The sequence below is a fragment of the Bombus pascuorum genome, chromosome 2 (assembly GCF_905332965.1).
Source record: "Bombus pascuorum chromosome 2, iyBomPasc1.1, whole genome shotgun sequence".
Classification (NCBI taxonomy): Eukaryota; Metazoa; Arthropoda; class Insecta; order Hymenoptera; family Apidae; genus Bombus; species Bombus pascuorum.
The window spans coordinates 22,590,767-22,609,402 of record NC_083489.1 but is presented as its reverse complement, the minus strand read 5'-3'; the positions used below and the strand labels follow the sequence as shown (position 1 = coordinate 22,609,402).

Sequence of the window (18,636 nt, the reverse complement as noted above, 5' to 3'; positions counted from 1 at the left end):
ATCATCCATTATTAGACCAATTTTAAATGCTTTAATATTAATTAATAAATCAGGAATAAAAAATATTTTTACCTAATAGGAATGTATGTAATGTACAAAAATATATAAAATACCTAAAGCAATATATTCATTGCGTTACTTATAAGTGGAACAAACCTCTATATATAGTCCATTTCTCTGACTGCTTTCATAAAAATATAAAATTGCATAAAACAATTACATATTAAAAACATAAAGAGCTAGTTTGCACATACGGATAATTCATTTAATTTTGTCTTAATATCATTTATAATATCATACATACGACGTTTTAACAATGTTATATTATCATCTATTATTAGACCAATTTGAAAAGCTATATTAATGCTAATGTTCTTTTGTACGGAGAGCTTCTAGCAATGAGCTTACGTATTTAAGCATTAAGCACAGCTTAAGAGGCAAAAAAAAGTTATTCAAATCGGATTCAGCGAAACGATTAATTTTAAATGTATACGTGTGATTATATAAGCGAAACTTGTACAGAGACTTTGCAAAAAGGTTCGTATCGTTTTAACGCATTTACGAGACAATCCGATTACGTTTCTCAAGCGTCCTTTGTGATTCAACGAAAACAAGAGGCATACAATAAATAAAACCTATTTTATTTGCATTAAACTAATTTAACACTGAAACTCTCTGCTGCAAGCTATAATGATTGATACGTCCTCGTTGGACTGTGATTAAGAGCGTCGTAAATTTAATTGTTGACTGGTTTTAGCCCGTAAGATAGAAAGACACGTTTGAAGCGTGCCACGTTGTTAGGATTATAGTTAGTTCCAAGTTTGTTTAGGATTAGTTTAAGGTTAGCTTACGATGCAACTTAGTTCAGAGTTTCTTTGGTCTTAAGTGCTGACTTTAGTAAAGACTACGAATGTTGTTTGTTTAAATGTAATTGACTAATCTTATTGCTCTGGTTCTTTCGAAACACTTAGCTGTTATAATGTTAAGTTGCTTGTAAATGTGCCTGCATCTAATTGATTACAAAAGTACATGTCTTTCTCTTTATTCATAATAAAGTTGCTAACTTATGTAACTGATATCTATAGCAAATTTTTTGTTATTAAAAATTGGGTGAATTTCTCAAATAGCTACCTCCCCACCGATTTCTACTCCCTTTAAATATATCGTCAAGTTCATCATTCCGAACAATTTCTTCTAACAGATAACGAATGTTCGAATTATCATATATGTATCATACATTTACCTTGTGACAAATTACTATATAAGAAAATAATGTAAGAAAACTATCTATCACCACTTATCGTTAATCATTCAAATATTATCAAATAGGTATGCGATGTTCGAATCTAATCTCAGAATTGGTATAATGGAAACGATAAAGAATAGATTTTGCCATGAATGCAATACTGTTGCACGATGCGTTGTGCAAGGGACATAATGGATCGTGACAACTAAACGAGCTCTCGATTAAATCCACGATTTGTGGAAGGACCCACGGGCGAAAAGGAAGAAAACACAAGCGAATTTATTACGTCTGTTCTAGGCGTTTGCTATCTAGTAGTCTGTCGAGGAGAAAACATATCCGGACCAACAGCGAAAATGACAGAGAAACGTGTACGCTTCGATTCACAGCCGTCTAAATCTTACACCTGTATGAAATCTGATTTCAAAGGTACGAGCGAGGGAAATTTCGTATAATCGAAACGTTTCTGTTATTTATGCGGAACAGAATGTGTTTCGTGTACTGAAAAATCGATTTCCTAGCGACTTGCGTATCTAGGCGTTGCCGAAACGACGAAAACAGGCCAACTGCTGCAAACCTGTTTCAGTGACCAAAATGATCGATTTTATGGTTGTTGGAGAACACGAGAACGTTGATAATGTAAGCAACAGCGACGAATATAAATGATGAAATTTTTAGATCGGTTCTATGTGTTGTGCATTACTTGTAGAATATTTATGTTGGTATTATGAAACATATTAAAAGGTCGGTATGCGTCAATAGCATATGAGCAGAGTATGTCTGTCGTAATAAGAAGTGTGAATGGCAGTAATGGAATATGCGTAAGCACAGTTTATTTGAAATAAAGATAAATAATAATAATATAATAAATAATAAATCAATAATTTTAACTGCTCTATACTTTTTATTTCAGAGATGAGATATGGAAAGTTATTTTGTGTTAAAATCGAATAAATCGAATAAATCGATTAAAAAAACAATTTCATTCGATAGCTAAATAATTAAATTGATCAAATAAAAGATTATTTGTTTATTCAAGTAAAATAACGTATATTCAAAAATTTAGTCAAATATAATAATATATTATAAATGACTATTTTAAAAATATTTTCTTGTACATTTACAATCCGTAAATTGGATCCTTGCAATAAAAATAATATTTCATAATATAAAATAATATTTCGTTTACATTTCATTTAAATTTTTAAATACAAATGTTTAAAATTGTCCTACAAACGTTGACCTTGAAATATTATCTTTGTATTCTTAAAAATTTAAATACAAATGTTTAAAATTGTCCTACAAATGTTGACCTTGAAATATTATCTTTGTATTCTTAAAAATTTAAATACAAATGTTTAAAATTGTCCTACAAACGTTGACCTTGAAATATCATTTTTGTATTATTTCTAAAAATTTAAGTACAAATGTTTAAAATTGTCATACAAACGTTGTCCTTGAAATATCATCTTTGTATTATTCTTAAAAATTTAAATACAAATGTTTAGAATTGTCGTACAAACGTTGATCTTGAAATATTATTTTTATTGCGAGGATCCAATTTACGGATTGTAAATGTACAAGAAAATATTTTTAAAATAGTCATTTATAATATATTATGTTATATTTAAAAATTTTGTATGATTTCTTTGGATATTGTTCTATAATTATTATATTATTATCATTTATAATTGCACAAGGCATTTCTAATATATTCAAAATAAATTTTTCCATTTATTTTATTGTTTACTTCTCTTCCTTTTATAGCTCCGCATCTGCTTTTATATTCTTAATAATACGTACTAGCAGTGAGAAATTTCGTATTTATCATTGAAATCACCAAAGCAGTCAAAATGACCAGTCACACAATCTTTGATAATAATTTTATAGGTTTATTAGCTTTTGAAGAATTCGAATGATTTTTTGTATTTTTAAAAGTTATTAAATGATTTTTAGCAAAATACATAGACACATTGTCCTTTTTTCTTGCAAAAGATACGTAGTATCGAGCATTAAGAAATATAAAAATAATAATATTATAAATATTATAAATAAATCTATCGATTTATTTATTTACGTACTTAAGAAAATTGTTTTAATTAAAAAATTTACATTAGCCAAGTAGAACCTAATTAGCAACAACTTGTTCTCCTGTTTATAAGTACATATATGTCCGTAATACTCTGCTATTATTTCTATGCAACGTATGATGAAATAAAAAGTCTCACTGGAACGTAATTTGCATACATGTTCAACGTACTGGAACTGTTATCTGGTATCAGCCTTCTAGACTGCACGCATTATTTTCTGATAGTGAAACCATAATATCCAGTTTGCATAGATAATGAATTTAATTCTTTAGCGTTAAAGGATCGAAATAAATTTTTACTTAAAATTTTTTTATCACAATTTTAAAATTTGGTACATAAAACATACATATGTATATTAGCTTCCAAGATACGTTACTTGTTGAATATTAGATGAAGCAGACGAAATTCTTACTATTATATCTTGCTTTACGATATAAATAATATTTAAATAATAATCTTAACATTTAATTAATATAATATCATTAATATAATATTAATATAATTATCTTTAATATAATATCAGTGGGTTGTCATAGGTAACAGCTTATCTCGGTAAATCTATATAAATTAAAAATTTTAAAAGTCATATAAGTAAGATTGAATACTTTATTATTATTCAATACCAAATAATACCTTACAGTAATTGCACATAATATTATAATACCATGATATTGTTTCAGGACGATAATGTGGAAAGAAAAATTTTATATGAGGTACAATTTTAAATTGTAATCTGAATTTTGTGTAATTGTTTATCTATTTTCTATTACGTTGAATGATATATTATCTACGATTAATAAACACCTATGAAGAAACCTAGAATAATTACAAGTGGCGAAACTGGTAAAGTTAATTTTCATTTTGTAGAATCTGATTACGCGATGAACAGTACAAATTAATGTAGACAAAATAAATAATTTAAAGACATTGGTTCCCAAGATTTTTCTACAAATCAAACAGCATGTTTTACGAGTGAAGTAAGATAATACCAAATTTATAATGAAATCTGATTCTATATTTTCTCAGTTTTTTTCAAGAATTTTAAACACATTCTATTGATGTTGTATGATATTTGTGAATTAATCACCGTTTCTCTGCACCTATTACTTTGCAAAAGTATTACTGTGTGCAATGTACAGCTTGCATGTAAAATATACCCTTACATATATATATTTAATAATATAGAAAATATTTTTCTTTTTATTTGTACAATAATGCCCTCCTTAATTCACACCTTAATGCCCTGTCAATTTTGATACAGTTTAAAATAATCATTAATTACATTTAACAGTTAATATTTATTATTAATTTATCATATAAAAATGTGCACACTTACGATTTATGTAGACATGTGATTCATAGATTTACAACTTATACTTTCTTTAATTTTGTTACAGATATTGGAGTACTAAAATACATGCAGCTTGTAAAGGTAAGTTCCACTTCTCTACATTTTAACAGATTGAATTTATACCCTGCATCTTTCACTTTATTTCTCTTTCATTGATAGAATATTTTATAATTTTGAACCACTAACAAAAGTAGGTCACAAGTTTAAGGTAGATCAAGTAAGCTACATTAATAACATAAAAATAATTTAAAAAATTAACGTTTTAAGTGTAACAGAAAATTTGCATAGATACATAAAAGAACATATATGTATTCCTTTTACAGTCAATTTTCTTTAGAAATATCAACTTTTTACGTTGAGCTTTCAATTTTTGGAATTTTCTACCATTTTTATATGGTTACGTTTATGTGTTCGTGTGCTACAATATACATATTAACATTTTACAGAATTTAACATTCTGTATTTTACGTTAATAAATCAAAAACGTATCATACTTTAATTTATGCATCAGTAAAGTAATACTCAGTAATAAATATAAAAATACAGAGAACAGTTGAAGTAATAGCGATTTTTCATTTCAAAAAAGGAAATTTCGAATATCAACGTATATATTTAAACGCTAGTAAATTATATGAAATATCATATTTCTCAATCATCTTATTAACAGCAAATTACAAACGACTTTTCTACCAAATAAGAACCGATTGTTTAACGAAAACGTATTTATTTTTAATACGATGTAATTAAATTACAAAATTTCAAGTAAAATGACTTGTTTCTTATGATCACTATAGCTGTGTATAAAATATCTTGACACGATAAAATGCAGTTTTAAAAATTAAAAAAAAAAGTTCGTGCAATGGTAGTTGAAATCGGCGGATAAAGTTGCAAATTATATATTTCACCGTGATCGGCTATTCTGTAGAGTTGTAAACTTTTAAAATGTATTAACAGATAATTTAAATTTATGGGTTGTTGGCTCCATAAAAGAGTAATAAATGCTGCGTTTATTAAGTACAAATTTAATATTTATAATAAATAAAATTTGATAAAATTTATATAATGTAACCATGTAATTTAATCGATTAAAATACTTGTATATACATATATATATCTATATCTGTCTACATCTACATCTCTTAATTGATATATAATATATTGAATCAATTATTTCTCGATTATTATAATCGTTTTGTAACAGATATCTCGCTACTGGAAAGTGTTTTGGAGTGCGATGATTACACACAGAATGAAACAATAAAAATTACTACTCAAAATAATACTTTACTCATAAATTATCGTTTCGTTTAGAATCTCAAAACTCGAGTCGATTTCGGGCTTCGCTCTTCTCAAATCTTCGTTCCTTTATAGTTGCTACAACATAGAACTAAACAAAATATGCGCCGCCATTTAAATACGTCAAGATCGCATTGCGTTTTCAGAAAACATAATTAAAAAAAAATTGAAAAATGTTATTTATTTGATCAATATCCCGTTCTAAAAAATTTTTAATAAAGTCAATAGATTATAGTTATTTCGAGTGGTAATTTTTATTAACTCTTTCGGTATACGAGAAGAATTTATTTATTGCCTGACTAACATAATATCTATGGTTGAGCAAATTTAATACATTAATAACACATTGTGAAGGAATTTATAAATATTATACACAAATAGGGTTAAATCTGCTATCTTGTTGTTAAAGCTGTAAAAATTGTTAAAGCTGATATCTTATAGACAAATGGGGTTAAATGATGATTACTAGTGCTCATATATCACAAAATGCAATAGCTGAGGAAACATAAAAAGAATATCACGATAGAAGATTACTATTGGTACTAAATAAATTGTAATAAAATGTAACAGTTTATTTACACTGTCTTAAGAATAATCAAACGTGTTTTTCATTTAATTATAGTAGGAATTTAGCACTTATTTATAGACTATGACTGTCGTGGATTATTAGATATTTGTAAAGCAGTTTCAAGTATTAAAATATTATATATGTGTTTCACTACGTTATGTATCTGCAAAAGTAGATAAACATATCCACTAAAAAATAAAAAGTTATATCCGACACTGACAACATTGATCTCAGAGTTATGTTATTATACGAAATAGGATACATCAATGAAAAGATTGATTAGTATTACACCAGAAGGATGGGTAAATATAATATATGTATATTTTCTCGTAATATGTATTTATTTGTACATCGGTTTGTTTAAAAAAGAATTTCAGAGTTCAAAGATAGCTACCCTACTAAACTGCGGATGTTTATACAATTTAAAATATTTATAAATACATTTAAAGAAATGCAATATAAGCGAACATTTCTCCCATTGCTTATAAATATTATAGTCAGTACTTTATTTTACATATTTTGCAAATTTTTGAATATTATATATCTATATATTTTTGCACATTTAAATTTCTCTATAAATGCAAAAGTATTCACATCTTAGTAGTAATATCTTAATATCATTAAGATAAACAGTTTCCTTTCCTTCGCAAATATTTCTACAATATTGATTAAATAATTTTTATATAGATACTTGTAAAAATCTTCACAATTTTAATACGTACTAATATACTAATCTCTAGCATACACATTTATTTAATATATCGAAAATTACTATATTACCCCATGGGGAAAATTTTTAACAAAAAGTAATTACATTGTTGAAGAATAATGCGATCGATGAAATTACTTCAAACGATAGAGCGGGCATTATTAATTCAATTATGGATCTATAGCGGCTTTTTTAATTCGTCATTAGCGTAGTAGCTTTAATAACGAGCATTAATGTCGTACATTAATTCCTTAGAATTTGTGTCTGCTTTTATCTTTTCGAGGCCATTAAATTCGTTTCTTACAAGATTGTTTTCGCTTCTCCACCGAATAAGAAGAACGACTGATTTGTCTGGCGTTTGAGTATTATTCTCTCACGTGTTTTTCTACATACAGAGTATTAAGAAAATAGATGATATTTATCAGCTATGAGTGTAGGTAGCAAAACACTTTGAGAATTTGAAGAATATCGGCTCTTATGTTTAACTTCGTTTACCTCAGAGCGAGAAACGTAAAGTGCGAGTGAATTAGAAAGAAAAGTTCTTTAGCTGATTAATTGAATAATAACTGTCAATAGATTATTTCCAGCGCAAAATTAAATTGTTTATAATTTGAAAAATTAGCTCCAAAGGATATATTTGTTCACGAACTCTCCTTATTGATTTGGTGTCTAAAATCACAACTATCAGACACCATTCAAATTTTGTAAACACCAAGCATAGAAGTGCATCATAGATTCTCGTATATCTAGAAATATTTATGTGTAATACATAGAAATATATATCGGAGAGAGGTATTTCACTTTGATGCACTACTCTGTCCTGCGTGTGAAACGTATGTTTGCATTACGTGCTACGCGAATTATTACTTTCTGTTTTTGAAATATTCTACAATATCTGGAGAATAATATGTATAAACGACTAACAACAACATTTACTAATGTAATAGCAAAAACGTGATTTTATGTATCATTTTTTCTGTAAACAAGTAATTATTCGCGTACTACACGGATATTTATTTTCCTTTATCTTCGTTAAATAACGTTATAGAATTATTAAACAAATTTTATAAATGTTCGTACTTTTTGCGCAGATTAAATATACAACTATTGTTAGTTTTGCGATGTTCTTACATAAAAAGTTATTAAAGGAAACGTTGAAGGCTTAACTCGTTGACGAACAAGTAATGGATTAATATATTAATATAGAAAAAAGTTGCATAAACGTAACATTATTGAATATGACTTAAATTATTTAATTAATAATGAAATATTATAGTAATATTATTAAGTAATTATTAATTAATGATTATGCATTTAATTATTATTAATTGCTATAATTTACCATAATGTTATAAATTACGAGTTTAATAAAATTTACTAAATGGAAAACGAAAATAATATTAAGCAAATTCTTGAAGCATCTATTCATAATCACAATATGAATTCAATAAAGTTCAATAATCTCAACCGACTGAAAGGAAATTATAAATGAATGTGAACTGAAATGATCCTCAACGAGTTAAGGAAAACATTTAATTATGAAGTAAATTCGCTAAATTGTACGATAATCTTGTGATATGGTCCGTGCGCTGTCCCTCGTTGTCTGGTCCGCGTATAGTGATTTAGACCCTCAGTAAACCTAAGGATCCACCATAAACTTTTTAACTTAACACTAGTTTTAGTTAAAAAACACAGTCGTCAACAGGAAAAGTGTCTCGGGTCGTGCTCACTGGTAGTTTGGAAGTCAACATACTTACAAGTGTATCAAATATTGAAGTTATTGCATTGTTGGAAATATATATTATAATCTGTTAACATCAGTGTTATAGTCACTCAACCACCCCTATTATCCTAATAGAAATAGGAGATCGATCTATTCGTGGCGTCGATTATGCGAATCTTAACGGGATCGCGTCTCTCCGCGAACGGTCGAAATAACTATAGTTCTTTATGTTCTAACATTCTTTTATACAATTTTACTTTAGAGATATACATGGACCTAAAAATGTCAAAAAATGGGAACCCCGGGACAGTTTTGCGATGTTTTTACATAAAAAATTATTAAAGGAAACTTTTTATAAAAGGAAATTTTTTGCAATGTAATATTCCATTCAACAAGATACTAAAATTAGTGAACACAAAATTATTTCCATAATTCTTTCTAGTAGTTCCTTGAATTTGAAATAAAATTATTTTCAATATTGCAGAATTCTGTTACTGTTATTTTGATGTAAAATATTACTCTTTTTCATCTTTTATGCCTGTCCTACGATGTGTGCACATATAAGCTGTTAAAATTACATATACTATAAGCTGTCGTGTCTTTTGAATTTTTCATTTTATAGAATAAAATATATATATATATACTCACGTGTATATTCCATGTTACTTTGTATACATTTGGCGGATGTCGATTTTTATTGTACTAAAATAAATACTTTCAAATTTTATTTTTTACGGTAAATCCAGGTTATCATGATCTTTAGTCTCTACAAAATTACTTGAAATTCTTTACTTGCAGAGTGTTTAATCGACCGTTCGCGGAGAGACGCGATCGCGAGAAAGCACGTCAACGAGAGTCAAATTCCCATTACGATTAAATAATCGATGCCACGAACTGATCGATCCCCTTATTTCTATTAGGATAATAAGGGTGGTTCAATTGGCGGTTTACACTGATTTAACGCGTATGAAATAATGTCTATTCCAACAACTTTGTAAAAGAGGATAGTTTCGTTGATGCGTACGTACAAGTTAAGTAAGTGATTGATTTAAGGGTAGAGACCCACGTGTTGATTATTGTAACGATGAAGAATAAATGAAATTTAGTGACGATGCTGTGTCGGAGGAAAGCTAGCGATGGATGTGTCTAGCGCACGGGACGATTGGATTTGTTTAGATTTTGGTTTCAAAGGACAGTCGTGCTCTGAGTTGATCAACATTATACTTAGTTTCCTTCTGAGATGTGTGGGTTGTACTAGAAATGCGTTGTTGCGTCCTTCCTGACGCGTTCATCGGTGGGAGGCCAGGTGGACCAGTTTGGTTGCTCTGAAGGGTTACGAAGTTCTTCATAATGTGATAGTTTGGACATTGGAGAATGTCCCGGCATTGTTGGAGCCAAGGACAACTCCAGAGATAAGGTGGTGGTCAGAAACTTGTCCAATGTAGTGATCTGTGGGCTTAGTAAACAAGTGTTGAGATTCTATGGTATGTTCTGAAAACTATTGATATTAATTGAATGATTAGTCACGATGGTAGTAACGTGGAGATTATTCCGATTCGGCTCATTCGCAGGTGTGGCCCCTCTCGTCCTTGGCAAAGTGGGAGTCCTCGCGTTGTCTCGGAGAATGAGTTTATCAACCGGCGAAGTATTGATCGAGGAAAATCCGTTCCTGGATAATTCGATCATCGTGGATTCCGGAGTCTGCCATAGGTTTCGATTCTAGATTGACGTCGTTGTCATTGACTGGATTTAATCCATTACTCTCTTCGTTATGAATTACAGAGCATCGCACATCCTGGAATGGATTCGAAGAGATGAACGTCTGCGACGACTTGTCGCTTGGTGAGGTTTTCTCTTTCTTCCGGTCCAGAGGATCTTGATGGGTTGGCTGATTCAAGACGTTTGGTGGCGTTGAATCCGATTGTTGCGATGCTGACGATGCGAACGTAGTTGGTCGTGTGTAGGTGACACGTTGCGAGTGTCATGCGATGAGCTCCGCATATCATGCGACGGTATCCACGCTAGATTCGATGCGATATTTTCCGTCAGCGGAGTATGACCGTTGTTGTACTGGACGGGATTCAGTTCCTTCCGGTCCAGAGGGTCGTGAGGTGTTGGCTGATTCAAGGCGTTTGGCGATGTTGAATTAGATTGTTGCGATGCTGACGACGCGAATGTAGTAGGTCGCGTGTAGGTGACACGTTGCGAGTGTCATGCGATGAGCTTCGCGTGTCATGCGACGGTATCGATGATAGATTCGATGCGATATTTTCCGTCGGCGGAGTATGACCGTTGTCGTACTGGACAGGATTCAGTTCCTTTCGGTCCAGAGGATCGTGAATGGTTGGTTGACTTAAGGTGTTTGGTGGCGTTGAATCAGATTATTGCGATGTTGACGACGCGAACGTAGTTGGTCGCGTGTAGGTGACACGTTGGGAGTGTCATGCGACGGTATCGACGCTAGATTCGATGCGATATTTTCCGTCGGCGGAGTATGACCGTTGTCGTACTGGACGGGATTCAGTTGCTCCCGGTCCAGAGGATCGTGAGGGGTTGGCTGATTTAAGGCGTTTGGTGGCGTTGAATTTGATTGTTGCGATGTTGACGACGCGAACGTAGTTGGTCGTGTGTAGGTGACACGTTGCGAGTGTCATGCGATGGTATCGATGCTAGATTCAATGCGATATTTTCAGTCGGTGGAATATGACCGTTGTTGTACTGGACGGGATTCAGTTTCTTCCAGTCCAGAGGATCGTGAGGGGTTGGCTGATTTAAGGCGTTTGGTGGCGTTGAATTTAATTGTTGCGATGCTGACGATGCGAACGTAGTTGGTCGTGTGTAGGTGACACGTTGCGATTCTCATGCAATGAGCTCCACATATCATGCGACGGTATCGACGGTAGATTCAATACGATATTTTCCGTCGACGAAGTATGACCGTTAGTGTACTGGATGGGATTCAGTCCCTTTTGATCCAGACGATCGCGAGAGGATCGTTTCTGACGACGTGGCAAACGACGAGGAGTCGGTGAACTAGATGGTGATTGTCCGCCAGATGATTGGTCGCTCGACAATTGACCGCTCGATGATTGGTCACAAGGTGTTCGTAATTTGACATGATTTTGATTTTGATTTTGATTTTGATTTTGATTTTGATTTTGATTTTGATTTTGATTTTGATTTTGATTTTGATTTTGATTTTGATTTTGATTTTGATTTTGATTTTGATTTTGATTTTGATTTTGATTTTGATGTAAATACGTGTGATGTCGTTGTCCGCATATACGACATGAACTGGCGGTACAACGAGCCAGAGAGTGCCCTTTGCGCAAACAATTAATACAGAGCGATTCCATTTTGACGGTTTCAAGGCGATTTTTCACCGACTTCATCCTAAAGACATCGCATTTCCAAATTTCGTGTGGTTCTTGGCAAGTTGGACACTCTAAGGTCCTATGTGTAGTACGGGTTCGCGGCGCGATTTGTTGCTGACTGTTGTGTTGCTCGGGCTCCCTTTCTGTCACGGTTGTGATGGAGCTTGTCCTATCGCCGTTTGTCCGTGTTTTTAGGAAGTCTATCAAATGCGTATACGACGGCATTTTTTTGTTCAGTAATGTGTGTTGCCATTTACGGATGGTGGCTGATGGTAGCTTCGAGGTGAATAATTTGATCAGAATGACGTTCGAGGTGACTGGTTCACCTAGTTTCTCCAAAGCTTGAAGATTTACTTTAACTGTTTCAAGAAAATCGTCTACTGCTTCGGGTGTCTCTTTCGTTATTTTCGGATAGTCGAAAATTAAATCCCAGTGACGCATGCAAACCTGACGATGGCAGTCGAATTTTTCTTTAAGGAGGTCAATAGCGATAGAATAATTGAGTTCCGTAATGTCTAGAGATTGAATACTCCGCGCAGCCTTTCCAGTCAAGGACGATCGAAGGTAATGAAATTTTTGTACTGGTGTTAGTCGTTCGCTTCGGTCTATTGTGGACGAGAAAGAGTCAAAGAACGAATACCAATTCTCAACGGTACCGTCAAACATAGGTAAATGAATTTCTGGTAATTTTATCGAAGTCTGCTGGGCGATATTGGATAACTCGCTGCTTGACGGTTTCCACGACGATGCTAGTAAATTGTCTATGAGAGTGTGTATGCGTACTACCAGATCATAATATACATTTGTGATTTCGGAAACGCGCGTGTCTTCCTCCTCGCCTAGATCTTCTAGTTCTTCTTGTAATAGTCTATATTGTTTCCACGTATCGTCAAGCAGTGTCTTGAAGGCCGTTAAAGTGGCCTTATTTTGCTGACTAGATTGTTCAAATTCGTCGAGACGTTTGGATAAGTTAGTGAATCGACTGATTTGGAAATCTCGTTTCCGATGCAAGGAGATAATTTTGTTTGTGTTTTCCATTTTTATAACAGATGGTAAAGGCAGTACAATGAACGAGCTTACCTTGTGGCTGTGAGTTTGACTGTTGCTCGTCACCGTGTGTGCGTCTGATTTGAAGTTTAAGACGTTTCCTCGTGGAAATTGGCTCTCTAGCTGTTGGCGTAAGGTTTCGTGGTTGCGTTCTTCAACCATCGGGTTTTGCCTCTTCAAAATTGATGACCTTGGCGTTACTGGCTTTGCTGGAGTGCTAACGCTTCTGCTGCTGGTTATGTCGGATGCACTGTATGGTAGTGGGTATGGTACTGGCGTGCACTTTTCACTTGACAGTGAATCCGTTTGTAAATTCCCGTTACGATTAAATAATCGATGCCACGAACTGATCGATCCCCTTATATCTATTAGGATAATAAGAATGGTTTAATTAGCGGTTTTTAACACGTATGAAATAATGTTTGTTTCAACAACTTTGTAAAAGAAGATAGTTACGCTGATGTGTAAGTACAAGTAAGTGCTTGATGTAAAGGTAAATACTCGTTCCTGATATGACGTTGATCATCCCAGTGACGAGGGATATATGAAGTTTCGTGACGATGCTGTGTAGAAGGAAACCTAGCGATGGGTGTGTCTAGCTCACGGGACCATCGGATTTGTTGATGACAATTTTGGCTAGGAAAGTGAGGGCAGTAGACGTTGCTTGTGATTGGATAATAAGAAGGTTGGTAGACTAGGAAGGGTCTTAGGTGCCCTCGATAGATAGATGCTGGTAGGAAGTATCGTACGTGAAAAAAACTAACTTCTCTTATCTTCTCGTAGTAAACAATAAACTTTAGAAAACGCTTTAGTGAAAAGATCTTTGTTCGGTTTGAAAGACTTCAGCTAGAAAATTCCTGAAATTTATGATCGGTTCTTAAGATTATCAAGCGTACACAATAAGGATGTTTAGACATCTGGATGCTATCTTACTCGCGGTGAATGTCCTGGTTTAGGGAGAGAATCGGCCGACGTAACACAATGTAAAAACATGCAAAATATGACCAAGTTTGTTAAACATAAAAAATATAACCTGGCAAACACGAAGATGGCACCCCGCTTAGCCACCCACATGCTATATTTATTTTTATTTTATTTTATTTTTTTTTTTACCAATGAGATATAACACTTTACCAAATGTCCTTCAGGACAAATGGTAAAAAGAACCAAAATAAACTAAAAAAAAAAATTTGTTCAATTCCGCAACCTAAAACTCGCATTTCTTGTATAAAAATTGCATTAATCTGCTTTTTATGTCAAGTTTCAATCAGAAATTTAAATACTTTGCAGAATGACGGTGACAAATCTTATGGAATTTTTCAATCGAAATGGTCTTCTTTAAGAATTTTGAATATCAAATAACAGCTCGTATCTCGTTTTAATTTACCTCGATAAGTTAATCGTTTTACTCGTACTTTTACAATAATATTGTGTAAAAATATTCTTTTGGGTCAAGAAATTTACGAAATGGTAGAATAGTGTTATAGGAGCCACTGGATTTAATTAATTACATAAAATAGATATATACTCGCATACAAATTTTAATATCTAATCCAATATAAAATCAATAGTTTGGTTGTCAAACTATGATCCAGTTACTATAAAAATAATAAATATTTTTAATTTTTCAATTCTGACAATTACTATTGATTAAATAACTATAACGAATATATAACAAATATCTTTCTAAAAAGACACTGTACAGTGTACAGTGAATCATAAAATTATTGATATATTTTTAAAAAGTTATTATTCTGATGGAATTAATATTTTATAAAACACTCTTTTTGCGGTGTAATGTTGATACTGATGATATTACTCCTATCATAAATTTTTGATGTGAAAACAGGATAAGAAACGATTCTAGCGATAATTTTTTCTTAAACTATATGTTGTATATTTTAAAATAACAAGTATCAAAAATCTGTTTATGTTGTCTTATTATTTGATAAAGTTTTGTTGCATTGTCCGCTGTGCGAATGATTTTGTCACTCGTTGTATCTTTAATAAGAAGTTTAATCATATATTTTCCTCCTTTTGTTATTACCTTCTAATTGGCTAATAAAATGCTAAATTTGGGATATTTAGAACGAAAATAAACAAAGCTGCCTTTATCTATCAATGTGACTCCATAGTATTAGATCATTCAAGTAACTTATATTTTAATTATATACTGAAATGTAGGAATTAATTGTCCTCAAATCAAATTCAGCTAAACTAACAAAATCAGTTGTTACTATACTAGTTATTATTATATTGCTCATACTTATAAACCGAATTATTAATTTGTTCCTCAATGTCTCATTCGACGATTCATAAATTTATAAAAGAGGCGTTCATTGTTGAAGAAAAAAGAAGATTCGAAAACATCGAATTGAGAAATTGAGGAACTATTCGAAGTGCAGTGATCAACTGACGGTAGTGAGTGGTTATTATGACGAACGAGGTTCGGAAACGGGGTTTAACCGGCTCGATAATTGCTATTCAATACCACGCACGATTCAATTTTCGCCACTCGAAATTCACTGCGCGTTTCAAGCGCCTGTTCAGTAAAAGACAACCAATTACAGTGCAACTGATTGTATAACTTAGTCTAGAAAACCAAGTTAAGAAAATGTAATAAATCCCTCTGCGCAAAAATCGTGCATGAGAAGAATTTCTCTATGATATAAATATCTATTGAGAGTATAATTGCTTTAATGATACACGTGTACATTATGGGTGATTTTGAAGCGATAGGGGCATTTCACCCGTGTCACTTCGAGTCATAGGTGAGGTTAATGAAATGATAATAATATTCAGCAGATCTTTAGAAAATTTTTATTATACAGATGACCCTATTATAATACAAACACCCGTGCCTTAGTATATTATACGAGTATATTATACGAGAGAGATATGTTATTCGATGAATACCAAAGGGTAATACATACATACAAGATTTGGTACTGTATTTCGAAAAGTAGGTGAAAAGAGATTCATGTTTTAAAGATTCGTAATAATTTTATAAATTCGTCATATTAGAAATAAAGTAACAAAATCGACTACAAATTCTACTCTATTCTTTTTATATCGTTTCAATCCACAATGATATTAAAAGTAAAATGATATATAACAATAATATCAAAAGATTAAGTAATAGAAGTTCAAGAAAGATTCACAAAAATTGTACTTTAAAAAGTTTAGTAATTTTCATTTTCATTATCATACAAAAATGTTTTTTTTTTAATTTTTAAAATATATACGATATACTTGTACAATTTCGTATAATACAACATTATTATCTGATTGTTACCATATTTTAATGTATTATGATGTATTACAAAATTGGTAATTGTACGAAAAAAGGCGTATCTCACTTATTTCAATGTTGTTGGAATGTGTTGTCAAAATTAACATTCTGAGCTAATTTTTCCGCTGGTAAGCCTTCCTTTCCGAGATATTCACAAAGATTTAGTTTACATTGCACTTCTTTCTGGTGTATAGATGATCGCAGCCCAACATAGACTCAACTTATCGATGCTAATTATTTTTAATATAAATAAAAAATATAATTGAATGGGTGGATGACATTAATATCTTATTAATATTCCTGTTGTGTATTCACATAGCAAAAAGTTAATTTTTTTATATAGAAAAAGTTGCTTATCCCAACATTAAAGTAATAACATTGATGGTAAACAGCTGATTTTCCACGAGTTGTGCTATAAAGTTCAACTACTGATAACTCGTTTATAGTTGAGTACAGTTTCAGATTTCCCCAGCACCTCTGAATAACGAAAATTCATCAACTGATGGATTTGCTTCCTATGCGATTACGTGAAAGGTCAAGCGGATATTTTTGTCCTGTTGCATACAGATAACGTTTGAATAGAGAATCCAATAACCACTCGATATTTAAATATTGCAAAGCTGGTTCATTTTTACTAACAATTTCGAGCCATGATATTAGATTGTAGTCATGATATGATGATCTCTCTTATTATATCATTCCATAGGTACATAAATTTAAAACGTTAAAAAATGAAGTTTGCAATATTTATTATTGTTTATTAATACTCATATACACATATACATTATTTATCGCGAACATAGCATTTTAGCTGGAATTTTTTATATTATATTATATTATATGGAATTTATATTATATTTAAATATTATATTATATTTCATATAATATTTATATTCTTACTAGAGATCGAAGAAAATAATTTTACAAAAATTGATAAAAATTTCAAGATATTTTTGTACACCTCAAGTACACGTAATAAAAGCAGCCAGGAGAAGAATAATAAAAATGACACCATAGACAAAACGTATTTTAATCGAATAAGGCAAATGTATGTAATAGAAACCATAATAAATATAATCCTGCATGCAATAATTGCAAAGAGTACATACATTGAAAATGCATGTCCTGTGTAAGATTTTACTATTTTTCGTAATTGAATTATCACACACACACACATAAATTATTTATTTATAATTATAATACATATCTTTCATAAGATTATACATTTAATACGTATTTGAAATTTATTAAACTTTAACATTGATTATACCTAATTTACGTAAAAATAATAATATATTGTTTATTGTATTCTAGGATTACGTGTTTTACTTTTTTGATAATTTTTAAACTTCGTTTTTGAAAAATTATATATCTATCTTAATTATATATATATATTTTTTCATATTATGTATCTATCGTAAAAGCCTCTATTTTATAAAACTTTTTACTCCTTATAGCATTTTGTAATTGAACGAGATAAATAAAAAAACTATCAGTATCAAGCAACAAGTCTAAAGAATTGAAAGAATGACGTAATAATTTCCAAGAGAAGTATACTTTTTTAGTTTATATAATTTCTTAACTGTCTATAATCAGCTATTTTCATAATAAAAAACAGAATTTCTTTTTCGATACATTGACATCAATATAATATTTCGATAGATATTACCTTACAAATTCAAAGTATAAAATAGACGATATTACTTTTTGCTTCAAACATTTCTAAACAATTCTTAGCTAACATTCAGAAAGAATATTCATTGTCAGATGAAGAAAGAGAATTATTATGCTCAAGATCAGTGGTCTTATCCTTTCATGTGTAAATTCCACGAGTTCAACAATAGCTACGTCTGTTTGTGTTCGAGTATTCATATTCAATTGGCAACTATGTATTCCAGTCGCGAGATACACTCACACTCGGTGATCTTAACTCCCTTAAAGCC

General features: G+C 31.3%; 1 protein-coding gene across 5 annotated transcripts in view; it reads left to right on the top strand.

The window, feature by feature from the left end:
• The window catches only part of LOC132904609 (adenosine receptor A1-like), a 305,875-nt gene that overhangs the window by 177,529 nt on the left and 109,710 nt on the right, over positions 1–18,636 (top strand). For all 5 annotated transcript variants that reach the window (XM_060955267.1, XM_060955269.1, XM_060955266.1 and 2 more), the window contains one exon: positions 4,731–4,765. The gene's annotated coding sequence lies outside the window, so the exon portion shown is untranslated. The remainder of the gene's footprint in view (positions 1–4,730; positions 4,766–18,636) is intronic.